Source organism: Canis lupus, chromosome 27 (genome assembly GCF_011100685.1).
Source record: "Canis lupus familiaris isolate Mischka breed German Shepherd chromosome 27, alternate assembly UU_Cfam_GSD_1.0, whole genome shotgun sequence".
NCBI lineage: Eukaryota > Metazoa > Chordata > Mammalia > Carnivora > Canidae > Canis > Canis lupus.
Genome location: NC_049248.1, coordinates 4669355 through 4697210, shown reverse-complemented (window position 1 = coordinate 4697210; position 27856 = coordinate 4669355). Strand labels below are relative to the sequence as shown.

The window sequence follows — 27856 nt, the reverse complement described above, 5'->3', positions numbered from 1 at the left end:
ATAGAATCATGATTTTAATCTGGGTAAGACAAAGGGAGATTGGATCAGTGAACTACTGGACTTTTCTCTAACCAGAGCCAAAATCTCCTTTCCTTGGCCCCAGGATCAGAGTTTATTTTTGTCTATTGGCATGTTAGGCAGGGTACAAATGATACAAGAGGAATTCCAGTATAAGCAGGCCACTCTAGCCTGTGTTGCACTACGTAACAATTGCCCCAAATTCCTCTTCTCGGCCTCTCTTGTTACAGAGAATCCCTTACCACCTTCTCCCTTTTTAAATACCCTCCTCCCAAGGGTCTCCAGGAGACCCTGAAAGACCACATCAGATGTACTCACATTTGAGTCTCCTCCTCCTCCTTCTTCTCTATCTCTGGCTTCCTTTAGCTCATGTCCAGTGACCGTGAAGTGGCTTCTAGGAGCCTTGCCATTGCCCATGTTGGCAACATCCCTCATGAGGATGCTGACAGCTGTACCAGGATTTCTGTCTTCTAGCACACCCAGCAATTTCTGGATGTAATGGGAAGCAGGAGCAGATCTACTGAGCTCCCAAGCCTACTCCTTCACCCAGTCTCATCAAGTCTCTTGGAGGAACAGCCCCTCTGCTTCTGGTCCGAACTCTTCCATTGCTATAGGAGGGCACAAAGGCCAGTGCTGGGGTAGGTAGATGACACACCATGCCCCATTGTTGTTCAATTTCTTCCTCCCTTGTCTTCCACCGACAAGATAGTAGTATAAACTCCTCCATTCTTCAGCCATAAACAAAAGTGCCCATGCAACTCATGTAAATGAAGTCTTGAGGAAGAGGTGGGAACCTGGCTCCAACTAAGCCTCAATGCTCATTACAGAGAAAGCCCTAGGATGGGCATCCTCTGATGGCAAATGGGTGTAGGTAGCACTGTCCTTCCTTTGGGCTTCCAAACATTTGTTCATGCCTTGGAAAGGGAATTTCTCACGAATGTGTCTGGATTCTTATTTAGTTGGATAGGTAAATAGTAGCATTTATGGAACGTCTACAACAAAGTAGACCCATTCTCAAATCAGTCCCAACTTTGTTGTCTTATTTCAATGAACTCCAAAATTTCTCTGCCTTGGCTTCCCCTCCATACCACCATGCTGTTGACTATTAACGCTCTTGGAGAAATAAACCTTGCCGTTTATTAGCTATCAGCTGTTGGTGGCCTTCCCAGAGGTATTTATATTTCAAGAAATATAAATGGAAGTCTACCTCACCTCCAAGTTACAAAAGAATGAATCTCTAATGGTGGAAGGTCAAGCATCAGTAACAGACTGGTAGGAACATGATTTGGGGTCACTTTTCCCTTTTTAAAATCATTACACTTATTTCATTCTTCTGCCCCTCACCCCCTATAAGTTCTGGCCTGGCTTACAGTCTATAGAGAAAGCATGGTGCTCCTTGCAGGAATAAAGCACTGAACTTTAATAGGGAGACTCAAATTCTAGCTCCATTTCTGTCACAAGTTGCTGAAGACTCTAGGGTGGGGAAGTATCAAGACAGAGACCTCTGAGCAAAAGGAGGGGGTGACTAAAGTTTGTCCCTGCCCTCACAGCCCTTTGTAGTTCTGGTTTTTATCTCTTCCTCTGTAATGTGAGGAGTTTGGACAAGCTGAATTCATGGGCCACTTTCAACTCTTTTGTTCTATTATCATGAACCCTGTGTAGCTGGCGTTCAGAGTAGAGATGCTGTCCCCAGAAAAACGTATCAGGAAAGCTTGTACTCCAAGGGCTCAGGCATTTGCACCTTAAGAATACCCAACCCTACCTATCTTCATAGTTGTTTTTCTTTAGAAAAAAAAAAAAGATGAGCTTTAAATGCCACCTTAAGGAGTTCAAATCTCATGGTCTCCTGGTAGGAATCGTGTGTTTTAAAACACTGTGTCTAAGCAAGACTTACAGAGAAGGTCTGTTTAGCTGGAAGTTTATAGAGAAACATGTCAGCTAGTGTCATCCAGGCACAAGAATGGGCAGCCTGGTTAAATGCATCTGTAGATTGGTACTCCTGGGTATCTCTTTGCAAGGCAGCCATAGCACCTGCCTTTCCTTGACTACCTTTCCCATCACACTTCCTACCCTCTGCCCCTGTTGTCACAGTTTGCTGTAGTTCTATTCAGATGCTTTAAATGGCATACAGTGCCTGAAAAACATCTGAGGGTTTAACCTGACATGAACATATAACATATAAAAACTCCCCACAGTAAGTTCAAGAATAAAGAGGTCTTTTTATTCCTAAGCAAAGATGGCATAAGGTCATGTGCACTCAAAGCTCTTTGGGGGATGGGAAGAACTCTCAGGTTGGTCATTTCCCCAGTAGGTCTTCAGGGGAGTATCTTAATCTTTTGTGGCCAGTAGCAAGTGAAACACAGGAAAGCCTTCCCAAGAGATGCTTCAGTAGCTGCTTCTTTGGGGCTTATTTAAAAAAAAAAAAAAGCAGAGAAGTTATCTTAGAGTTATCTAAGGAAAATAGTTTAAATTCAGTCCTGCCTAGAAGCAGGGGACAGGACATGTGACTTCAAGGGTCCCCTACTGAGTTGTACAATCTACAATTATAATAAAAGACTTAAGAAGTATTAGCCACAAAGGGAAACAAAAGCAAAAATGAACTATTGGGACTTAATCAAGATAAAAAGCTTCTGCACAGCAAAAGAAAACAGTCAACAAAACTAAAAGACAACCTACAGAATGGGAGAAGATATTTGCAAATGACCTATTAGATAAAGGGCTAGTATCCAAGATCTATAAAGAACTTATTAAACTCAACACCCAAGAAACAAACAACCCAATCATGAAATGGGCAGAAGACATGAACAGAAATTTTACCAAAGAAGACATACACATGGCCAACAAGCACATGAGAAAATGTTCCGCATCACTTGCCATCAGGGAAATACAAATCAAAACCACAATGAGATACCACCTCACACCAGTGAGAATGGTGAAAATTAACAAGACAGGAAACAACAGATGTTGGAGAGGATGTGGAGAAGGGGGAACACTCTTGCACTGTTGGTGGGAATGTGAACTGGTACAGCCACTCTGGAAAACTGTGTGGAGGTTCCTCAAAGAGTTAAAAATAGAGCTACCCTATGGCCCAGCAATTGCACTGCTGGGGATTTACCCCAAAGATACAGATGCAGTGAAAACATCAGGACACCTGCACCCCAACGTTTATAGCAGCCATGTCCACAATAGCCAAACTGTGGAAGAAGCCTCGGTGTCCATCGACAGATGGATAAAGAAGACATAGTCTATATATACAATGGAATATTACTCAGCCACTAGAAATGATGAATACCCACTATTTGCTTTGACATATTATGCTGAGAGAAATAAGTCCATCGGAGAAGGACAATCATTATATGGTTTCACTCATATGGGGAATATAAGAAATAGTGAAAGGGATTATAGGGGAAAGGAGAGAAAATGAGTGGGAAAAATTAGAGAGGGTGACAAAACATGAGAGACTCCTAACTCTGGGAAACGAACTAGGGGTGGTAGAAATGGAGGTGGGCAGCGGGTGGGGGTGACTGGGTGATGGGCACTGAGAGGGCACTTGACGGGATGAGCACTGGGTGTTATACTATATGTTGGCAAATCGAACTTCAATAAATAAATAAATAAATAAATAAATAAATAAATAAATAAATAATTTATATTTAAAAATATATTAGTCACAGTCCTATGACTCTCCTGAAGACAGGTGGTTGAGCATGGTTGGTTCCCAGCCTTCCTTCAATCTGGAGAGTCAAGGAGAATCACTGGACAAAGGCCATACTCACATAGGTGGAGGGGGCATTAGACTCCCCAGAGAGGGCCAGGCCCAACCTAAAATAGGAGAAGCTGCCAGGGAACCACAGACTTGTGTTGGGAACATAAGCCTCACTTGGTTTTATCAAACACAATTATACAGAGCATAGAAATTTGAGGGGAAAAAGTTTCCAAACCCTACTCTGTGGAAAAGATCCAGACCAGTTCTGAGCCAGAATCTATTATTGTATCTTGGTTCAGATTCTGCTGACCTGTGGGACGGCCCAATATGCCCCTCTCAGGCCCACCAGGAGGTTTCCTGAAGCAGCACTTTGTGGATTCACCTGGACTTCTGGTGAAGTCCTTTTTCCTACAAAAAATTTTTTCTCTTCCTTCCCAAGGCTGTCAGGACCTCTTCCTGACTTGTCTTCCCCTTCCATCTAGGAGAGCTGGCAGTGTCCCAAATTGCCAGGCCACTGGGCAGAGTTCCCAGAGACCCAGGCCATGCTTCTTCTGTCTGCTTGTCTGGGCATATGCCTGATGTCCTGAGCAATTTACGTCTGCCATTGTAGTGCTTCCAATCAGAAGAAGTCACACAGTTGTGTTTACTGCAATCCAGAACATCAGTCTAGGGAGAGAGATAGTGTCCCCAGTCTCATCCCCTCTGAACACTAAAGGGATAGATTTGAGAATTAAGAGAAAGAAAATATGTAATGGGGATGATGGCAACCCCTAACCATGACTCTTTAGAATCCAAAGATAAAAGCAAGAACTCGGATCAGAATTGAGAGGAGATTGCCAACATGCCCTGCCCATTCCACACTTTAATATGGTGAAACTACACAGACAGCTCAGCTTATACCTTCTGTCTGGGCAGGAGGTATGTCTGGCTTCTATCTAGCCAGTTGTCCTGTGGAGAGGACAGATACTTTCACTCTTCCTCAAACAGATGTGAGCTACTTGAAACTGCCTTGCTCTGTTTAAGACAGAAGTATGTACAGGTAGCAAAAAGTAGGTCCTTGACTTCCTTCCCATTTCTTTTTTATAACCTCTGTAGTAATTTTTATAGGGGGAGCCAGTGAATGGTAAACTGTTTGAACCTGTAATGTCCAAAATGGCTCTTTTTCATATATACACACCTAAATGATACTTTTACTGGGTATGCAGTTCCAATTCAGTATCTTCCCCACTGCCCCCACAGTTCTATGCATACAGTTCCACTGCCTTTTTGCATCCAGAAGAAATCTATTGTCACTCTCATATATTTTTCTCTCTGAAAGTTTTTTTTCCCTTTTCCTTTTTCTCTCCCTTTATAGCAGTTTTTCTTTATTATTGTCATGTATCCAGTTACAGGTCTTTTCTCTATCATCATCTTTGAATCTTGGGACTTTTTTCTTATACTAATTATTTTATACTTTCTGGTCAATTTTATGGAATGCTTTCTTTTCTGTTTTCTTTTCTTCATTCCATTCATTCTATCCTCCTGAAATTCCTTGTAGACAGATACCAAAATATCTGAATTCAAGTTCTCCAAATCTTAACTTTTTCCATATTTTCACCCATGATCTTTTAGGTAACACAAGATAATTCCTCCATTTCATCTTCCAATTCACTAACTCTTTGGCTCTGTCTACAGTCCTGCCAATTTGTTGGTTTTTAAATTTTATTGTGAACATTTTTAGTTTCTAAGGTCTTTGGTTAATTTTTTTCTATAGACCTAATAGCAGTAATTTCCAAAAACTCTAGAAAAGTCCTCTTCTGCTTACACTACTAACATTTTCTTGAGTGTGAACTTTTATTTTTTTTTATTTTTTTATTTTTTATTTTTTTTTTACTGCAATCAGTACCTCTTTTTCACATTATTGGTTTTCCACACATTTTTGGCGAATTCTACATACATGCTCATTTTTGTATCAGAAAACCCATGTTAATCTGGTCAACAGAGGTAAAGAGTAGGATGTACTATGGGGCAGGTTTTACTTCAGCTTGTCCAACATAAGTGAGGGAAGGGCCTGATGTCAGTAGAGTGAGCCAGTAGGGAGTAAAATAGGGAGGATAGGGAGAATGATTTCACCTGGAACCTACTCTCTTTGACCATCCAAGCAATCTCTATTGCTCATTGCTTATCCTGAGAAGGTCAAATGTAGAGGCGTGGAGGGAGTCATCTGCCTGCCTGATCCTCCTGGTAACCCCAACTACTTGCCTTGTCATGTATTATAGGCTTCCTTTTGCCTCATATTTGCCATTTTGAGACATGGAACCCATTTTTAAGGAATCCTTAATGGCAGCATTTGGAGTTGTGGCTTCCTTCGTCAGATCTTGACTACTGTCCATCCTCAGGGAGCTCTGTTTCTGAGCTACCAAAGACATCCTTTCTTGTTTTCTAGCACTGGGTGTATTTTTAAAATGTATGTCATTTCTATGAGAATAGTTATCATTACATATGGGGATTTTGGATGGAAGGGTGAGATTGCCAATTTTACTTAACCCCTCATCTTAAACAAAAAGACATGATATGTTCTCAATAAAGGATTGTTGGATGACCAAATGGATTCACATACTTCATGGTAATTTTTACTTTAAAATTTTCTACAATTGAAACATTGTCAATTCACTGACTTAGTGACTGATTTCAACATGTCCCTTCCCCCATATTAAGTGGATGGAGAATTTGGCATCAGTTAGTAGAATCTTAGGGCCTAGTGGCATGGATGTTCTTGTCATTCCAGATTTTCCAAAGATCGGTAAATTGAAAAAAAGACCCTAATATTTTTCATTATAACAGATGCCCACATGAGCTAATACCCATTGGTGGCTCCTGATATTGAGTGTAATTTTGTAATCTTTATGAAGTATTAGGAAAATTTGGATTCTAGAGAAGAGGATGGGCCTTTGACAGCACAAGAAGGAGATGAAACCAGTCTTCCTCCTCCTCTACCTTTGAAGTACACATAGAAGCTCAGTGATACTGCTTCATTTTATGTCACCTGAGTTAAAGCCAGGATATAACCTTCTGTCCTGCAATTCATGCTCACAATCCAGAAAGCACTCATGGCCAGTGAATTCACCATGGTTTCCTACAGAAGGTAGAGGGCCCAAGCCAAGGTTCTGTAGACTAAATCCCTATATAGGGTGGCAGGGTAGATGACGTGGCATTGCATATAAGCTCATGAAGCATTATATCATAAAGAGCAATTCCATTGGAGAGTTCAGTCTACCCCTTCTAAACAATGTGGCCATTTCCCCACAATTCACCAAAGCCCTGTCATGTTCTCAAGGTCTCACTAAGTTTCATTTCTATGAAACCTTTCTTGTGGCCTCCCAGCCTATGGGGAATCTTTTTTTTCTTTAAACTTTTATAGCATTATAGACAAAGAATGTCACTGATTTGACACCTCATCTTACAGAGTTTTGTCCTACTTTAGCCAAAAGTTACACCCAACAACTGTAATTATGCAGAATATAGCTTAAGGGAAGGAAAACACTCTCAGAAAAGTAAGGAGAATAGTTATCACATTGTACATGCAACACTCCAACCACCACGCCAGAGCGTATTACCCTTATGTTGAGTATAAAGTTAAGCTTGCTCATTAAACAAAATAGTTCTCTCATGTCTCCAGTCAATCCTCAATTCTAATGGTTACAGCCAATTAGGGTACAGTAGCAGCTAGAACTTGACAAGAAATGACTGCCATTGGTTTGGAAGAAAGAAGAACCAACAACTAGAAAAATTTGGGGGATATTCATGGAAAGATCAAGTTAGAACCAAACTATTAGAAAGAGATGAAATTGAGTTCTGTGAATTGTTTTATTTTTTTAAAAGGTTTTATTTATTTATTCACAAGAGACATAGAGAGAGAAGCAGAGACATAGGCAGAGGGAGAAACAGGCTCCATGCAGGGAGCTTGATGTGGGACTTGATCCCAGGACCCCAGGATCACGCCCTGAGCCAAAGGCAGATGCTCAACCACTGAGCCACAGAGGTGTCCCTGTGAATGGTTTTATAAGGCAGAAGAGGTTATCCCTTTAAAGATTCCCCCATCAAAGTATTCAAATAAAATGTTTCAGAACTCAAAAGCTGTAAGAATATCTGCTGCAGGAAAATCCAGGTACCTGGTGCACTCCATGCCCAAACCAAGTTGAATAAAGAAAAGTCAAGCCACTCTCCCTTTCTGTGCTGCAGATGCTTAGCTGTTTCCTGGCCATGCCTCTTGATTTCTCAATTGTAAGCTCCAAGAAAGCAGGATCAGACCTTCTGTTTCATTTCCCTCTCAATGCCTGGCTCAGTGCTAAACACATACAAGATGCTTATGCATACTAGTTGAATGAATGAATGAATGTATCTAAAAAACTGATCACTTCTTTGAACTTTTATCATTAGGCTCACTGCCGTTTGTTATTCTGGAGGAAGATTAGGAAGTGGGATTTTTAAAATAATTTTTGAACAACTAGGAAGTCTTGTAAACAAACGACTGCAGCCCCACAGTGCTCATTACCACCTATCCATTAGCTTGCTCTTCACTTCCAGCATTACTATAAGGAAATTTGGTTCTCTTCTAATCACTGTAGCTGACCCTACAAGTATAAATTCCTGAGGAAGTAAAAGATGATACAGGATGCTGCCTGATTTCTCCAAGGTTAGAGCCTTGTGGGCCCAGCTCCTGAGGGACCCCCCTTTCTCACCATCTACCAAATGGGCAGACTGGAAGCCTAGTCCCCATTTAGCTGCATACTAGGATACTTGCATCCTAGAACCCGCAAACAGCTGCAGATGCTTCATTAGGTAGAAAGTAGAAGAAGTAGTAGGAGATTGCCATCAGTGCTCCAGGGAAATTATCCCTCAATTGACTATTCTGATTGACCCAGCCATGGAAGCCTCTGCCTGAGAAGGCTTTTTTTGCAGGGACCCATCAGTCTGCCTCATTTCATGACCTCTCCGCACAGCATTGAGCAAAAACTCCTGCCCTAAGAGAGAGACAGGAGAGGAAGAGAGAGAACATACATGTGCCAGTGAGGAGCCTTGAGCACCTGTGCATCTACCATATAAATGCAGACCAACTCACAGACACTTCCCTGGTTCACTGTTTATAAACCTGCCAATAGCAAAACCTAATTCAAGCAGAGAATCAGACTTCCAAGAAATTGTCTGCCCTCAGATAGACCAGCTGATTTAGTCCTCCATTGCCCCATAGGCCCACATTTCTTCCACTCCATGCAAATGAGAGCTCATCCTTTTTAGAAGCCTCTGGAAAGGCAGCTTCAACCTCCGTCATTCCCAAACACCCTGACTCCTAGCAAGAAGTGCGGATACCTGTGTAACCCGAACAGTTCTCACTTGTAGCTGAAGCTCCCTTTAAGGAGATTTGTCTCTTGGCAGGGCCAGGAAATGTTTGGGCCTCTGCTCAAACTCACCGTGTTGGGAGAGATGATAAAGGGATTTTTATGAAAATCGGTCTTAAGACCAGTTACCCAAGTGAGGTATTCCCTCTATTAAAATGTTTAGATTCTTAGGAGACAAAACACATGACTCCTAAAGCTCTGCTGAGCACCCAGCCCAACCCCATTTCTTAGCAAATTATCAGAAAGCCAACTTTAAAAGCTCTGACATGGAAAAGGGTGTCTAAAAGGAGACTCTTAAGGCACAAAATTAATCAGTCTTTAGCCTCTCATCCTCCACATACACCATACACTTACAGGATGTGGAAGAGAGTGAGCATAACAAACAAGAGTGTTCTGGGGGCACTGGGCTCTCCTGGGAGGGAACCAGGAATCAGCAGTCTGACACCCCAGTGGGTAGGGTGGTGAAAGAGGTAAGCTTGTCCCATCAGTGTGGATAGAGGGAATAATAATGCCCCAGCTTTTGCAGAACAACAGATGTGGTAGGGAGACAGGATTGTGCACAGATTACTTGCAATCTATCTCCACTTCTATTAGAGATCAAAAGTAATGAATACCCCAGTATTCAGTAATTTCTAATGACTCAGGAGATGGTAGGGTTCTAAAGACCTAAGGACTCTACTGTGCTGAGAGCTAGCAAGCAAGATCAACTCAGATCTTGAAGAGGAAGAAACCTCCAGGGATCTCTCTAACTAAAAGTAGGCAGACAGGTTCAGTCATGAACTGATGGGAAGTGACATCCATAGACACTCTGACCCACCTGAAAACTGATTTTAAAACAAAAGCTAAAACCCAGTTCAGTAGTAAAGGTCAGTCCTTGCTTGACAGTCCCCAGGGCAAATGTCCACAATTCTCCCAGTTAACCAGAATAAGAAACCATGCATTTCCTCCTCTAGGACTGCTCTGCACCTTCTCTCCCAAATCTCCCTTGCCTTCAGCCCCCAAATGCCACCTTTTGTGACCACCACCACCTCAAAGCCAGCCTAGGGCCCTCCATTACCACTAATTTTGATTTGCACAAAGTAAGACCCACTTTCCTCATCATTAGATATCCCTTCTCTCAGAGGCCAAGCAGTCAGCAATACATGATGAGAATCACCTATATGCTAATTCTATAGACACCACTCTGCCAGGGACCCTGCCTTCAGGGAGCTTATAATCTGATGGGCCAACAGCCCCTACTCCCAAGAGGAACAAAAATAAACAAGAATGAAAATGTTACAAGCAAATAAATAATAAGAGAATTTGAATACCACCTGGGTAGAGTTCCATGTTTAAGTTTGTTGTTTCAGCAAATGTATACTAACAGCCTGGTATAACTGAGGTACTATATAGGTACTAGGGATATAAAGATAAGTAAGACATGATCCCTACCCTGGAGGAAAGGCCTTGGTCAGGGAAGAGCACTTGAGAAGGTTAATTGTAAGACAATGAAGGTCTTGACAAGAGTGTGAAATGACTGCTATAGAAACATTTAGGCCCAGGAGCTGGCCTTGGGATGTTCAGGTGAAACTTCCAGTGAAGAACCCTAACTGATTATGAGTTATTCAAGCAGAGGAAGGCGCTGAGGTGGGCACAGAGCTGCAGACAGTATAAATTGGGTGGAAAAGAAAAAAGAAATGTGTCTTCTGGCAGTGGCTCAGGGGCACTGGATCTGAGGGCATTGGGTTAAAAGCTGACAGGGAAGGGGCAGAGAGGGGGAAATAAATAGCAGGTTTCATGTGCTGCATGCCTACAATGAGCAAGGCAGTTTGCTAGACAAACACAAAAACAAAGGCACGTATACATTATTTCATTTTATCCTCACAGCACCCCCGATGTAGGCATATTACTATCATTATACATACATGTAAGAATGCGGAAGCTCATAGAGGTTAAGTAACTTAACTCAAAGTCACACAGCCAACATGCTGCCCCAACTCGAGCACAAGTCTTAGTTATCCTGAGTCTCTCCAAGTCCAAACATTAGGCATGTTTATATTACCACAGGATGTGAAGGGCCTTTGACACCCCTCTAAGGAGTTTGGACTTTATCCTGAAGGCATCGGGGAAGCCCTGAAGAATTTTAGGCAGGAGGGTGGCATGAACGGATTAGCATTTTTAGAAGTTCATTCTAACAACTGTGTGGAGAATGGATGGGAGGAGTCACACAGCAAGGCAGAAAGTGCAAGCAGGGAAGGGTGCTCATAAATCCTAGCTAGAGAATAGAGGTCTGAAGTATTGTTATGGCAGCAAATGAACTCCATGGGGAGTAAGAAGGTAGAATCAACTGATCTTGATGATGGACTGGGTATGGGTAGAAAGGAGAATGAACTGCCAAAAGTAAGTGGGAAAGCACCCAGTGGGATTGGTAGGAGCTGGATCTCACATAATAGTTAATTTGGCCAGTTGGCCACATAATATTTACCAAGATAGGGAACAAAGGGGAAAGGGCAGGTTGAGAGGTCAGGAAAGAAATCCAGTTTTGGGGTAGCAAGAGAAGATGCCCCTTCAGGAGGTGGCTAACCCATCTGATCCTCAGGAAGGACACCTGGCTAGGCTTCCATCCAGTGGGCAGTCATCAGCATCACAATCACATTTGAACTCTTGAAGAGAATCAGCTCACCCAAGGAGAAAGTGATGACTGGGAATTGCAAAGAATAGACTAGAACTCTGGAAAACCCTAATCATTAAGTAGGATGAACAGAGGGAGAGGATCTCAGGAAGGAGAATGAAAAAGACCAGCTAGAGAGACAGAAGGAAACCCAGGAGACAGCACTGGCATGGAAGCCAAGACCAGAGGGCATCTCTGGGGTAGAGCAGTCAATGGCATCACACAGAGGAACCTTCAAGTCTGGGAGGCCTGAGTGGTATCCATTGGACTTTATGATCCAGAGATCAGCAGTGATTTCAGCTGATGGGGTTGCACGGAATATTTGTGGAAGCTAGGTCTACGAAGCCGGACTGTGAGATTTGAGAGGTGAATGAAAGGGAATGGAAAGCAGATAATAAATGCAATGATACCCTCAAGAAAATTGACAGTAAAGACAGTTACAAGACCATAGTTTCTAGAAGGGATCTAGGGTTGAGAGAGGGTTTTGTCATTTTTGTTCAAAGAGCTAGGGAACACATTTTAATGCTAATGGGAGACCCCTGAAGGTGAGGAAAGGGCTTGGCTATGAGAGAAGGAACATCTATGGAATAAGCTCACTGAGGAATGGGGAGAGGAGGGAACTCAATGCTGTGGACAAGTATTAGATATTCTCAATAATAATAGCCAGTTGTCATTGTTATGGGAAGAAAAGCTAACAGGAAGGGTGGGCTGGAGGGGCCAGAGAGTGAGCAAGAACCTCCCATAGTGAACTTTTCTTTGACCTTGAAGTACAAGGTGAGTTGTACTTCCAGTTGCTGCTGGGAGTTGAGGTAAGGAGAGTAGGTAGGAAAGAAAGCTAGCTAAGTTGACAGGTTGAGAATTTGTGACTTTTGTGCGGGCAGCACATAAAGCTAGCCGGGGTCCAAGGAAGGGTTGTGGGAAGGCAGCAGCACCAAGGACCAAGCACAGATTGGAAAGCCAGTGCTGGCCTAAATGGAGGAAGTGGTGTGACCTTAGACAGCTGTGGTGGTGACCCCAGCTAGGAGCAGAGCAGGCATTCAGCTAACTGAGTTAGCCCCTCCCCAGAGGCTGACAGAGGCAGACAATGAGGTGAAGGAGTAGAAGTGGCGCAGGAGTGGTTGGCACAATGTGTTACAGAGAAGCAAGTGATGGCGTGAGGGGACTTCTTGGGGCTCTTGGGAGGAAATGGAAAGGCTAAGTCCTTGATACAGGGAGGCCTTGAGGTCACAAAGCTGACCAGAAGTTGGGATGGAAGAGAACCCAGCACACATTAAGAAGTGGAGCAGTTCTGGATAGTGGAGATGAAGAGGGTGATTTTAATGGGGGTGGGGAAGGTAACAGACATTCCTAATTACAGCAGCCTTGTCTTCCACCAGAACACAAGAATGTAACAGTCACATTCAGCAAGGTGTCACCACCACTGGAGCTTCTCTGGGAACCTAGTGCCTTTCCCTGCCTACTACCTCCCTTTCCTACCTCTTCTGTGTGCATTGCATCACAGACTCAGACTAGAAGAGCCTGCCTGGCAGTGAGCTGGCACACATGGGGACTCCAGATTGCCATGTTTAAGATGGATGAAGGAGAGGTTTCCTGGTTTCTGGTTAGAGCTCACTCTCCCAGCACAGCATCCTCCCCCTCCCACCCCAGGGCTTCCTTTTCTCTGATCCAGTTACCTCTTGGCTTTTAGATTTTGCCCCAAACTGACCCACAGACTTGTTCTCTGACTAAGCCTTCATTTACCCCATGCAGATTTTGGTACTGCTGGTGGCATTATCCTTGTATTAGATCCAGATGTTCTCCAGCTGCTTCCAAAAGGGCTGGCTTATAGAAATGGCTCTTGCAGGCCAGATAGGTGGCCTAATCCTGTGTACTCAAGACTGGTACTTGAGTCCTGGCACGGCAGCCTTGCTAACTCCAGGTGAAGACGAGACAAGCAGCTGGGGTGTGGACTTGCCCTTCATGTTCCTCTCTCCATAATGGCAGGCAAGCCGTTCATTCCCCAAGGGGCCTGTGCACCTGTATCCACATGTGAAGAATGGCCTGCTCTTATCCCCCAGGCTCCTTGAGCTAACCTAATACTTCCAGCCCTCAACGCTTGAGCACCCTGTGTCAGACCCCATGCTAGGAAGTATATAGTCACTTGGACTTCCCAAAGAACTTTGAAGTGAGTGTTGTCCTAACCTTACAGTTGAGGAAAGGGAGGCTCAGAGAAGTTAAGTAACTTGTCCCATTGTCCCACAGCTTGCGAGTTGCAAAGCCAGGATTCAAAGCTAGGCCTTTGTTCTACCAAAACCAGGCACCTTCACTTCTCCTAGCCTGTCTACCTTAAAAGGGCTGATGGCAAATTCATGCTTTCATACACATCCATTCATCCATTTACCAAACATGAGCACTTGCCAAACTCCAAATACTACACTTCAAGACTTAGAAATATTAAGCGTAGCATTAGCAGATGAGGTGAGGTGTTGATAGCCAGGAGCACAGTAGAATCCATTTCTTATGGCAACCTGCAGATCAGTCCTGCAGCCAGAAAATGTTCTCCAAGTCACCTCTTTTTCCAGTCACCTTTTCTTGTTCTCATATACAGAATCAAGAAAGAAAGAGAGAGTAAGAATGAGGCTGTACCTTCTGAGCCTACCACTCTCCGCAATCTGATGGGGAGATCTGACTTGAAGAGCAGTGCTATGGGCATTGGTGTCTCTCCCACACACTGCAGAGGCCTTTGGAATCCTTTCAAAACACCCGCCACCCTTGCACCAAGTGCTTCGTATTTTTTATAGTCAGCACAAAAGTTCAGACAGGCCAAATCTTAAGAGACCTGTTCTGTTCCTCCCCCATTTGAGCGCTCCCCCAACCCCAGCCCTCCCTTCCCCCACTACATACACACATGTACACGCATATGCGCGCGCACGCACACACACGCACCCTACCACTAACAGTCTACTTCCACACAGGAGAAATGGCTGTTTTCCCAGCTACTGCTTATTGGACCAGGGACAGGCATCAGACTTACGGATGACCCATGTATTGGCCAGTGGCCCCTGAGGTGGCCTAGCACAAAAGTGGCTACTAACGTGGGCATGGTGACGATAGTCTAATTGAATTCTCTGAAGAAGTGTGAATGTGAAAGAAAAGGCAGCTGGTAGTATGACTTAAAGCTAAAAGATACAGAGAGAAGCCAGAAGTAAGCAGAAGCCATGAATAAGAGACTACATGCTGTTGGTGCAGAGCAGCAGGATCTGTAGAGGCAGAGACAAGGGAGCTTCTAGAGAACCAAACACTAGGATTGAGGAATTTTACCTTGTCGTAGAGAGGATGAGATAACTCAGAGCTCCTGTTCCAGGCTCATAGAAGCCAATCTGCCCTCATTGATTATGAAACCCTGAGGCTTTGTGGTCTCCCAATTTCCAGAAATATCCTTACAATAAATTCCCATTATTGAAAGTAACCTGAGAGGGTCTCTGTGTCTCTGAGAGAGGTTAATACTTGGGTTCTTTAAATCTGTACAGATTCACGGGAATGGATGGGGGAGGGCTGGGAGCATGGGTGAGTCACCACACAAAGACTCTTGGCATTTTTGTCACTCCATCCTGCCCTTCTCATTCCTGCCAAAAAGCACAGCTGACTGCACAGCCCAGATCTGGCTCTCTATCCAGCATAGTCACTGAACCACCCGCCCTGCCCTCCCCTCCCCACCCAGGTATACAATCACTGCCACTTGCTTTTCCATGAAGAAACTTTTGTCGCCCTCACACACAATCTATCAGAACTCAAGACACTGGTCACCAATGTCTGGACTCCACCAGAGTGTGGCCCCAGTGGAAACCTGCTACATTAAAGCAGGGCATCTTCTCTTTAAATGTATCTTTTCCAGTAGCCTGTTTGAACTTAAGTCTTAAAAAAAAGTACTCCTAAATGTTTGTTTTCAAGAGCAGGCCCCATGTCCCAAGGCCTGTGGCAAGTTGGAAGTTTGGGTCCCTTGAAGTAGCCTGAGCATGGACATGGCACTTGAGAGCTAAGGATCACATCCCAAATTGCCAGGTTCACATTTAGCTGAAGGAAAATGTCCATTCTCCTCTCCCTCTGTCTCTGAGGCTCCCTGGAGGGCATCCCTGGACACAGCTGTCCACCGGAGGTGGTGGTTTGTGATGGTGCCTCGTTCCTACCATCTAAGAGAGACCATTCTAAGATGGGTCCCCTCTTCACACTTTCCCCATTTCCTCCATCCAGAAAACTCCAGTGGATACGTCTACACCAGCAGTGGTTTCCCAGCCGAATGATCTAGGTAAGGCACACGGGTATGACCCACCCGCCCAGAAGAGAAAACAAATGACAAAGAACTGAAGAAAGAGGACAGCTTTGAACAGGTCTCCCCTCAGCAACTCCCAGCCTCAACCCCATTCTCACATGCTGCCCTCTTTCGCTCCACCATAGCTTAGTGCTTCCCTTGGCCCTCTGAGTAAGAGGCACATCGAATCTTTTGGGGAAAAAAATCACAAAAGTCAGTATAATTGGTACAGTCACCATGTCTCAGATGCCCAGGAGACTGGAGGATTTGAAACACTCTGACACATCCACTTTCTCAAGGTTGTTGAGGTATGAGGCTGGTTGCCTTTCCACGGACACAGATGCAGCAGCATCTCATTCTCTGGCTTCAGCGGGAAATGAGCCATTCCTCATAAAGTATAACATTATCTTTAAGCTAACTGAAATTTGACACCAGAGGTTTTAAGATTGCTTTAAAAGGCTGGCATTTTTGAAAGTTTTGTTTTTGTTTACAAATTATGTATGATCCACTCCTCTGCCTTTTTAAACTAAGCATTTTGAAAATAATGTCACCTTTTCATGATGACTTGCTTGGGGACATTAGTGTGAATACCCATCATTGCCCTGAGATGTGGTCCATCCAGAGTGCAGGGACCATGTCTTAGTTGTCTTTATATCTCTCAACACCTCAGCCAATGTGCAGTCAAGCAAGGCTGTGAGTCACATGTGTGGGGTTGCACAGAGGAAAATCCAGAGGTTATGGATCAGGAGGCAGATAGAACTCTTGGCTCTTGATGGCTCTGCTTTGGGAGTCAACTTTTTCTGAGTGCCTGAATCCTGCACCTTGCTATCAGGTTCCCACGTTGCCAGATCTTAATGCTCTTTGTTTTCTAATATTTTTTTTGTTGATATATGGATCACATATCATAAAATTTACCCTTGCAAAGTGGTTTTTAGGAAGGTTACAAAACTGTGACACCATCACCTTTAATTCCAAACATTTCTCCATCCCTAAAAGGAAATCCCATACCCATCAATTGTGACTCCTCTTTCTCCATTCCAGACCAGCCCCTGGCCACCACTAATCTACTTTTTGTCTCTCAGGATTTGTCCATTCAGGAAACTTCCCTAGGAATAGAATCATCCATCTTGTGGTCCTTGGTATCTAGCTTCCTGATACCTTTAAGCATAATGTCTTCAAGGCCTGTTCGAGTGCCAGGACTTGTTGCTACACTTCTTGCTTCTGCTTCTGAACATTTTCTTCACCTTCTCCCTTGTATTTTCATTTTCTGTGAGCATGATAACACAACTTGTTAGGATGTGTGGAAAACAGACTAAATCAATCTCCTAGAAAACTCTGAGTTCTTGTAAAAATGTGGGACATTTGGGCACTTTTGTTTAACATGCTCAGATGTGTTACCTGCTTGCTTTCAATTTCCTATTTTCTCAATGGCCAAGATTTCTGGATTAGTGCCTTCTAGGTGTGAAAAGGGTCAAAAAGCATTCACTTCATTTCCATTGTGTTATTCATTTTTACAAATCCTTTTATACATCTTTTCTATTTTGAGTTTCTCACCAGCACTAAAGAGCTGGTTCATACAAGAAAGAGAAAAGTGGCCCCTGACACTTAAGAATGGGCCTGACATTCACAACTAAGCCTCAATTTGTTAGGATGTACATTAGGATGTAGCCATGGTGTTCTACTGGACATAATCTCACAGGACACCAACATCAGACATAGTGATTCTGTGACTGCGAGGGAGACAAAAAGGAATGCTTCACAATTTCATCGAAGCCCAGACAAAAAATCAGGTCACTGTGCAAATCACAGACTTATCAAGCACTTCCTCATCCTGGATAATACAAATAAACTGCTGCTTCTTTACCAACCACAACTTGAGCCTTCCTCCATCCTTCTCACCTTCTAGATAAGAATTATCCAGATACTCAATCATAGCATTACACCTGCTTACTGCTAATAGTCAACTCAGAGGGAAAAGCTCCATCACCTTCCTAAACACTCCTAAAAACACCAGACACAAGCCAAAATCCCATAAATTTTTTCTAACATTCTCTTTCCTGGTGTACGTTCTTCCTTCTTGAGACAAGTCAATGAACTCAACTTTGTTCAACCACAGGTATGTTCTTGGTGGTGGTTTTTAACTGGAGAATATCGGCAGAAATGAAAGTTCTACTAAGAATCAGCAGAAACATGCACTTCCTCGAACCAAGAGACTCCTGCCTTCATTATGGTATACACACATCTGAAACCTCTTGACTCTATGCCTGTTTGGGGAACTATGCAGCCCCTAGCTAGGAGGTAAGCTCAGAATTAGTTGCATTCCAGTGTTTCTTTGAGGCACTTCTGCTTTGAGCTTATTCTATTTTCTTAGAAATATGATGCTGTGGGACTTCTCAGTTATCTGGTCAGTTTGGGACTGTTCCCTAGTGAAATTGTTTAGTAGCTTTCTAACAGCTGCTCCTATGTCTGTCTAATGTCTTAAATGCTTTTTATTTTTAGGTGGAGAAGTCTACATGAAGAGCACAGACACAGGCCCAAGAAGTCAGTCCCTGAGCTGGTCTCCATGGCAAAGGAATTCAGGAGATCACCTCAGATCAGAATCCTTTTGGACAGACTTTACCCCAAGCCACCATTCAAAAAGGCTTCTTCCCCAATTTGATCTTTGTGTTGTTCCAGAAAACTGCTTTCATTGATGTCTCATCTGCCTGGAATCTAGAGGATTTTTGGCTGGCCCCTAATTGGTGACAATCAGCCTTTGACCCTTGACCAACTCCAGAGACAGAAAGTCTCCTTACAGTCTATTCTGGTTCACTTGGGGATCTTCTTTATGTAAAATGGCACTCTTCTGGGCCAAACACCTGCTGCTTTCTTGTTCACTAATGTGTGAAGGCATCTCCTATTTCTCTAACACAATATAAGAGATAATTTGAAACTGCAATGGCCACTTGAGGGAATTTTGACATAAAGAAGATGGTACAGATACAGTACAGAAAGTGAAGAAACCCTCATGAAGAGCTTGTCATGTCTAAAAGAGAGATCATTTTGTTTAATGTAAGAGACACAGGCTTTCTCCTTTGTTTCCATACTTCAAGGATTATTAAGTGCTGGCTTTTTATCATACAGCTTGAAAAAATGTCAAGGGTCCAAGCTATTGTCTAAAACAGTATAATGTCACTCTCTTTCAAGTGTATATGTCAAAATCCATTTTTCCACAGCAAACCTTTTCACCTCTCCTTCAGAAAAAATCTCATTACCCTTACAGTGGTAATTTCACACTTATCGGAAGCTAGCTCCCTTTATTTATTTATTTATTTATTTATTTATTTATTTATTTATTTATTGTTTCTATCCTTCTATATTTCCCTCCCTTTGGAAAATGTAAAGATGGCTGATCAAAAGCATCATTCCATTATCTAGAGTCCAGTCCAGGTAAACAGTCAAAAATGTCTACAAAGGAAGTTATTCAATTCAATTGAGATCCTTTTTATGGGCACTGAAAAGCATATTTAGATAATAGTCTCTCTCTCTCTCTCTCTCTCTCTCTTTTTTATGATAGTCACAGAGAGAGAGAGAGAGAGGCAGAGACACAGGCAGAGGGAGATGCAGGCTCCATGCACCGGGAGCCCGACGTGGGACTCGATCCCGGGTCTACAGGATCACTCCCTGGGCCAAAGGCAGGCGCTAAACCGCTGCGCCACCCAGGGATCCCCTCTCTCTCTCTTTATAACACATTTGTGAAATAATAAGGTTTTATCTCCAAGATAAAGTAGTCCTGGGCTTGATTCAGAGTCCTTAAAATTTTTACCATATACAAATATTCCAGCCTACTATTTTGCTTTAAACAAGGCATGGTTCAGCTTCTCACAGTTCATACTTCCCAAGTTTTCCACATTGGTTTTATTCATTTTTTAAAATATTTTATTTGAGAGTGCACATGAAAGAGCACGAGAGAAAGAGAGAGCACACACAAGAGGGGAAGGGGCAGAAGTAGAGGGAGGAGCAGACTCCTTGCTGAGCAGGGAGTCTGATGTGGGTGGGGCTTGATCCCAGAACCTTGGGATCATGACCTGAGTGAGCCAAAAGTAGATGCTTAACTGACTGAGCTACCCAGGTGCCCCTTAACATTGGTTTTATGTTGTAGCTAAGTTTCACTGTGGCCATAAGTTGTTTTAAAATAAAAATTATACATACATACATATAAAATTATATTCCAACTAAATAGAATCATAATGACTCCTTTGGGAGACATGCAAAAAATGCTGAGATTCTGGTTCACATGCAGGTCATCTACTGCCTACTACTATATTTGACTCCTCCCTTTCCTCAGTATGAGCCCTTTACAATCCTCCCGTTACTTTTGACTCTCTGTGGTCTTCTGCCACTTGAGGAAAAAATGAAATTCTTGTAGTTTTCTCCAACCTTAGCTACTGTTCTGAATTTAACTGATTTTTCTTTCTTTCTTTCTTTCTTTTTTTTTTTTTTTTACAAAATTTAACTAGACACTTAAAGTAGATGATCTTCTACGTTCCCCTTCTGGTTCTTAAGTTTCCCTTGCGTAATTAACTCCAGACTTGAATCTATTAAAACTGAACCTTACCCCACTTCAACAAGATGCTTCTGCTGGGGTAACTGCAACCCTATCAGCAAAATCTAGCCCATCGGGAATGTGAACTAATATTGGGGGCTCTTCTCACTACAAGAGTCAATCTGTTCTTGCTCTGCAGGAACTATTTAACTCCGCTCAAGGGATCTGCACACCTTGAGGAATGAAAACTTAGCTCACTGCTGTTATGCCAAATGATACTTATTCTCCCAATACAGTCTGCACCCCCACTAGGGGCTTAATTTCTCATGTGGACTTTGTGCTTCCACCCACCTGCTAGCACATTAACTTATTACCCTATGTATTCAAGATAGCTATTGGAGACTTTCAGGTGCTTCAAATTACCACCCTTCCACTGGATCAAGTTTCCCTGAAAAGCATATGTGAAAATCTCCAAAACAGGCAAGCACAGAGTACATCATGCGTTCTCTGAGAGCTACAGTTCCCCCAGTAGGGATTCATACCATTGAGAAAAGTAGTTCAAACTTGTCTCTCACTTTAACAGGCACCATAAATGACAGTAGCTCATTTTAAATTCCATTAACCAGAGTTGGATCATCGCATGGATAATCACATGGCCCTAGAGTTCCTCTCAGGTAGTCAAAGAGAAATTTATATTACAGCAAACATGCCTTGCTATCCCTATGTCAATACTATAGGACAAGCAGGGCAGTATATGACTGAGTAAAAGATGAAAGCCACCTGGCTTTCTAAAACAGACCAGATGGATTCTGGCACATGTTTTCATTGAGTTTTATAATCCAGACCCCTTCGCTTTGAGACCTGTCACAAAAAAACGAATCATCCTTTTGTTTCTAATGATTGCTTGTGTTGCAGTTGGTTGATATATCCTGCCCAGGGTCTTTGGTGCTACTGTGCAGGAATTATCAAGTCACAGGAGCCAACAATTCACCTTGCAACAAAAGAACCAGAAGAAGACTAACACCTAGTCCAACCACACACTATGTTTCTCTGGACACCCCCTTGATTCTGATCAGCATAAATTCAGTAAAGGGCAAGATCTGGATGTCAAGGTTTAATGTCCTATAGCTTGGCTCTATTTCCATGGCCAAAAGGAAGAATCTTTGGCTAGAAGGCATTGACACTTTTTTTTTTTTTAAAAGAAATGGAGGCTCATAGAGGTTAAGTGACTTGCCCAAGTTCACATTGTTAACCTCCAGCAAGGCCAGGACTTGAGCTCAGGTTGTAAGACCTGGCCAGGGATCTGAGCAAAAGTGCGTCCTGTTGAGTTGCCTACCTCAGTACCAATGAGGGGGAGGAGAAAATGGGGGATCATCAGACTTGCCATGACAGAGCTCACAACAGCTTTTCTTTGCCCCATAAACACATAATGTCAGAGCTCAAGGAACTTTAGAGACCATCCAGTCTAACTTCTCAGTTTATAGATAAGGAGACTCAGGCCCAGGGAAGAAAAGTGACTTGTTCAAGGTCACACAGCAAATTAGTGGCAATGTCCAGACTTGATCCAAGATCATCAGAGCTTGGTGCACTGCCGCATCTTGCCCCTTATCAGGAGCAGATGCATTCATCCTTCCTGATTGCTGGAGGATGTTATCATGTTCTGCTTCAGTGCCCTTGCTTCCTAGGAAGAAACATCTCCAGCCAGGAGTGGCCAGTTTTTCCCTTTCAGCCTTGTGGAATTTCTGTCTTGTAATTTTAGTTAGAAACGTTGTCTCAGTTTCTTCAGTGACTGAGGCTACCTGGAAAGAATTCAACTCTGTGTACACATGCATAGTTCTTTATGCTAAATGGAGAATGAGCAGCAGCACATATAACCTTAACAGGAGGGCAAGCTAAAAGTTCTGTTCCCCTTTGAACCTTCTCAAGACATCCTTCAATCCACCCATGCAATTATCTTCTGAGTTCATTCTCAAAAGTAAGACCCCAAATTTCAGGGTCTATTTATAGCCAGACAATCATGCTACTCCCTGCTAAAAAAAAAAAAAAAAAAAAAAAAAAACTTTGATTACTCCCTAGGTCTTCAAAATAAAGTCACAAATCCTTAACCCATTATTCTAGGCCACCTGCTATCTGGTTTAACTTTACCTCTGGTGCTCACGCCCACTATTTCCTCTGCAGCCGCTTAGTCTCCCTTTAGCAGATCAGATAGACTACAAAGAACTGCTCCTCTTTCTAAATCCCAAACTTGTTCTCTCTCTTGACAAAATACACATACTGGCATATATATCTTTTCTTCCCTAAGGGTAGAGTCTCTAGTTGATTTTTATTATTTTCACCCAGCAGAGCGCCCTGGCATATGATAGATCTTAACAAATAGTGAGTAAATGAATGAGTGTATGCTTGAAAAAAGTTACATTTATCCTCCTCCTTGCTTGGGCAGAATTAACTACTACTGAAAACAGATAATGTCTTTATGTTTATATTCTGTTGAGAAAATCTAAAGCTCAAATGAGAAAGCAAGCTGAAGTGTGGCGTTGCTTTATTGGGAAGATTTTTCTTTTCTTAAAGAAGTACACATTAAAAAATAAACGCATTACACTAGGAGTTGAGATGGTATCGACTATCTTTGTGGTTTGGGTGCACTTTTAAACCAGGATTCATGGCTGGGGAAACAAAAGAACCTCTTTGCCTGTATAATGTTGTTCCCTTCCTTTATTGCTTTAAAAAGGCAAGATGTAGTTTGCATTCCTTTCACTGCTACTGCTAATGTTGTTTGCTTTGTGTTTTTGAACAAAAATAACTTGCCGTTCATATTGCTTTCAACGGTTGGTAAAGATCCCCTCTCCTTATGGATTCCACTCATTTGTAACCAAGGTCTTGAGTATTGCTAACAGAGGCTCCCTCAGCCCCATAGCTTCTGTGATAAAGCAGCAGGTCTATTCTATTAAGCACCAGGTAATATCAGCATTTTTTAACCTTATTAGAAGGATCCTGAAGCTGGAGGGATTATCCTGTATATACAATTGCCCTAGGCAAGAATGTATGCCAACATCCCAAGAGTATAAAGATTGCCACCAACACCACTGTAAGGTGATAACAGTTCTTTACAGTTTACATATCTTTTATCCTGGTTATTCTTCCTCTTGATCATTATTAAAAGCATCTTCTAAGATAGGTGTTACTCTCTAGAGCACAGCCAAAAATATTAGATGGTCTATTCCTGGAGCACACAGCTTGGCAGGACTAACATTTAAAAATGCAGTGTTTTTTTCCTCTATGCTACAGCAAACCTCCGCTAGTCTTCTGAAAGTCCAACTTCTTGGAAATATGTAGAAAAAGCAACTATAACCTTCCTTGATATTCTAAGCTAGCTAGCAACCTTCAGTCTAGAGAAAATCTTCTAGAAGTCCAAGACAGGTCCATGTGCCACGCACCTGCATGTATAAACATTTACCCATCAACCATAACCTTAACTCTGAAGCCAAAAACTAGAAATTCTCAAAGTACATTTTAGTCATGAAGGCTCACTTTCAGGGCAAATTATGATTTGGGGTAATGTCTCCCTCTTCCCAAATGCCTCTGATATTACAAAAATCAAACCCTGAATCTTCGGGCCTTCTGCTAATTTCACTCTTTCTACACAGACTCTAGGGACTTTCGCCATTCACTACTCCAATAGGAAGGGTGGTCCCTAACCGTGTGTGGCAGTTAAAACTTGCCATGCCTTTTCCATCTGCCTGCAGCTATGTTCCAAGATCTCAGGAAAGGACTAGCCAGGTCTAACAAAGACATTTCTGTGACTTAACAAACTGGCTTCTTCCCATTCAGCCCAAAGTTACCATGCTTTTTGATATTGGTTACAGTCGGGGAACTGCTGGCCCTCCTCAAACACTCTCATTCTTTTGTCTACCCTCATCTTGGCTTCTGTCTGCCCCTGCCAGCAACTCTTCAAAGAGCAATTATGGCATTTATCCTGAACCACATAATGTGATTCCTAATGAGAATAAATGAATGGCCAGCCCCACTCGTTTCTCTGTCTGAAATTTGGACTGCACCTGAGGGACTTCCTGCTTTAAGATAAAAGGCTATCTCAGAAGAGGGAGGAAGTCGTGCCCACTAAGGAGGTAGTTCTGTCCAATGATGTCAGGGCAGGGCTGTTGGCAGCTTCCGTTAATTCCGTTGGGGCAGGCAAGTGGTGATTGGCAGTTAGTTCTGCGGCTGAGATGAGGATGCTGGGATGGATTTTTAAGTGCACAGTGGGCCCTTACAACATGAGCCTAGCTTAAGTGACCAAGGAAATGGAATAGCAGGGAGAAGGGATATTCGCAAATAATGCCAAAACCTCTTGTTAGTCTTTGGCTTCCATATCCTTCCCCAAAACTTTAGGTCAGGTACTAAGCAGCCCAACATTTCCAACTCTCCCCTGTTTCTTCATGGTAAAGGTTCCTGCTGGCAAAGCAATAGCTGAGATGTTGACAAGATAAAGGGTTGTAAAAAAAAAAATTACCCCAGATAATCTACAAAAAGCTTGTTGAATTAGTTATGGATCTCTGAATCTCAGTTAGGTTTGTTTGGTCAGTGACCTTGCTCAAGAATTGACAGAGGAGATGTCTAATAAATACCTGTTGGATGGATAAATACACAGCTAAATGAATTTTTATCTGAGCTTAAAATCTGCCTTTACCAGCACAGAAGTAAAGCCCCAGCAGCCTCAGGCCAACACCTGCTAGAAGAATTCCAGTGTCAGCCCCAGGAAAGCGGGCAAGAAGAAACAAATCCTAAACAAGGCTAACACAGGGGATTTCCTTCCTCCTCTTGCCCTCACTTCCACTACGGTAGTGAAAGTCCCATCAAGGCCAGTCATCAAAACAGCAACAGCAGCATATAAAAGAATTACTGTTTGCTATGGTCATTCAGAAGTTTCCTGGAAACCTGGCTCTATCCCTATACCATTGCCCCATGAGTATGGGAGTGATGAGCTTGAGCTCTGAAATCAGGAAGCCCCAAGTTTGAAACCTGGGTCCTCTTACTAACTGGATGTGAGACTTTGGGCAAATTACTTAACCTCTCTAAACCTCAATTTCCTCAATCTGTAAAATGGGGATAATATTGGGTAAAGCACTAAGCATAATGTCAGAAATATAATAACTCAATAAATGTTCATTTTTTCTTATTCCTGCACCCTACTCTGCCATTCCCTTCTTTCTCCTCCTCACCATTACTTCTAGTGATATCATTGTCTATGAACAACCAGAGTAGAATGACCAGAAAAATTAGGTAATTTCGGACAGCCCAGAAAGTATTACAAGCCAAGAGCAATCACTGTAGCCTGACCAACTGCCTGGTCTTTTGGAAAGCGTGATTAGTAGCTGATCGTGTCCATAAACCCACATAGATTCTTAAGAATGACAGAGATGTGTGTTCATAAAGTAACACTTGCCTCTCTAGAAGAAATAAATTTTTCACTCCCAGCGTATCTCCAATGTCACAATGTCAATAGCCGGCTATTAAATCAATAGTGTCACCTAGAAGGGTGAAGGGTGGATTAAGTCTAGGTATGTGAACTGGGATAAGCCACTAATAAGAATAAGCATGTGTTTACACTTATGTGTAAAACATAAGGGGTTGGACTAGATGCTCACTGAAGTACCTTTAAATTTTAAGACTTCCAAGTTTAAATGGTTCCATGATAGAGAGATATCATAGAAAGGTAAAATATACAAAGCTTAACCTCCCAGAAGGGCAATAAAAATGTTTCAATTTGGAGTTATAAAGTGATATAGTTTAATGTAGGTGTAACGGCATGGGGAGGTCAGGCTCTCTCAAACGCTTTCTCAGCACCAGATGTGGCACCTGGAACAGACCAAGGGAAAGCCAATAGATTGCATCCCCACCTCTCAAGGGGCTTCCATAGTGAGAAAGAGAAAGGGAGCCCCCAACTCTCCCCTCCCTTTACTGGCCACCCTCAAGCTGAAAGGCAGGGGAAAAGGGAGACCCCAGACTTTGGTGCAGACACCAACCAAGCCCCTTCCTCCTCTCCTTGGCTTTGACTCTCATCTGCACCCCCACCTTCAAAACAGTCTCCCACTAGGTATTAGGTGTCAGCTACACTTCGTCTACCAAAGGTCTTCCCTTGCCAACTTTTGACACAAATTTTTGCATATTGTTTACATAAATTTGCAGATAGAATTCAAAAGGCCCTGACTCCCAATCATGCAGGAAGAAACACTACTGCATTTACAGTGAAAAGTGACTTTGGGGAGAGCACACCTGATCTGTCATGGAGTGCTAGGAAAGTCCTACTATTTTAGGCTGGGATACCCATACCATAGCCCCCATATCTGCCCCCCTGGCCAACGCCAAGGTCCAAGAAATCAGAGCTTTTTCAACGTTGGCTTGAAGTCATGCCTAGTAGGTAGAAGAAAGATTTGCCCAGACGTGGGGAAGAATTGGGGGCGGGGGGAACCAGTGGGAGCCCCATCTATTCCATCAAAGAGGAACATTGAAAGACAGCTGAGAGCCCAAGTTCAGAGCTGTTCATTCCAAACAGTCAATGTTTGGTGACTCTATCCAGAAGTTCTTGTGTTCTAGTCAGTCAAACCAGGCTCTGATTTCCAAAATAACTGTTGCCAGAATAGCTCAGGGAATATGAAAGTTGGAATGGTTGCCCCTGCCATCAGCTGTCAGGACACTTTCACAAAAATTAGTGTGCCCATTTGTACTGTGTGCACACATAATTTAAATTTAAGAAAAGTTCTTCACTAGAAAAGCAAGTGGGTGAGTACCAAGCAGATGGGGCCAATCATTTTTTTTAAGTGGAGACCGTCTGAGCAAGTTGGCAAATAAATCAGTCTTTGACCTTCTTCTACGAGGAATGGAAAAGCCTCTTGTGATGACCAGGCATGAAGGAGGGGTTTAAATCACAACCTTAGAAGGGACTAAAGAGCCACTGACCTCGGGGACAAGCAGAGTGAGACCCACAGCACTGAAAAGCCCCCAATGCCTGCCAAAGCAGTCTAAAGCAGACACGGCATGTATTATTTGCCACACAAGGATAAAACAAGGCCTGTTTGATTATGAAAGGTCAGGAAGCCTGTCCATACTGAAGGTGAATAAGACAGAAATGGTGGGGAAAAGAAGTTTTGTCTGAATGTCTGATTGCCTTGAAAAGCAGACTGCAAACTCTATTTTGGGGTTGGTTGCTATTCTGATTTTGCATCACAGGCATGGGCACATGTCTTGACAGACCATGGACAAGTGTATCATGCAGGCCCTAGCAGACCAGTGTATA

At 42.9% G+C, this 27856-nt stretch overlaps 1 protein-coding gene and 1 long non-coding RNA gene across 15 annotated transcripts in view; one reads left to right on the top strand and one right to left on the bottom strand.

Moving 5' to 3' along the window:
- Nucleotides 1–2718, bottom strand: part of PRMT8 (protein arginine methyltransferase 8) — a 104468-nt gene extending 101750 nt beyond the window's left edge. For all 13 annotated transcript variants that reach the window (XM_038576496.1, XM_038576501.1, XM_038576502.1 and 10 more), the window contains exon 1: nt 337–2718. The gene's annotated coding sequence lies outside the window, so the exon portion shown is untranslated. The remainder of the gene's footprint in view (nt 1–336) is intronic.
- Nucleotides 1–18926, top strand: part of LOC111092723 — a 29186-nt gene extending 10260 nt beyond the window's left edge. For both annotated transcript variants that reach the window (XR_005379748.1, XR_005379747.1), the window contains exons 2-3: nt 18157–18338; nt 18540–18926. This is a non-coding gene — a long non-coding RNA (uncharacterized LOC111092723). The remainder of the gene's footprint in view (nt 1–18156; nt 18339–18539) is intronic.
- Nucleotides 18927–27856: the final 8930 nt, after the last annotated feature.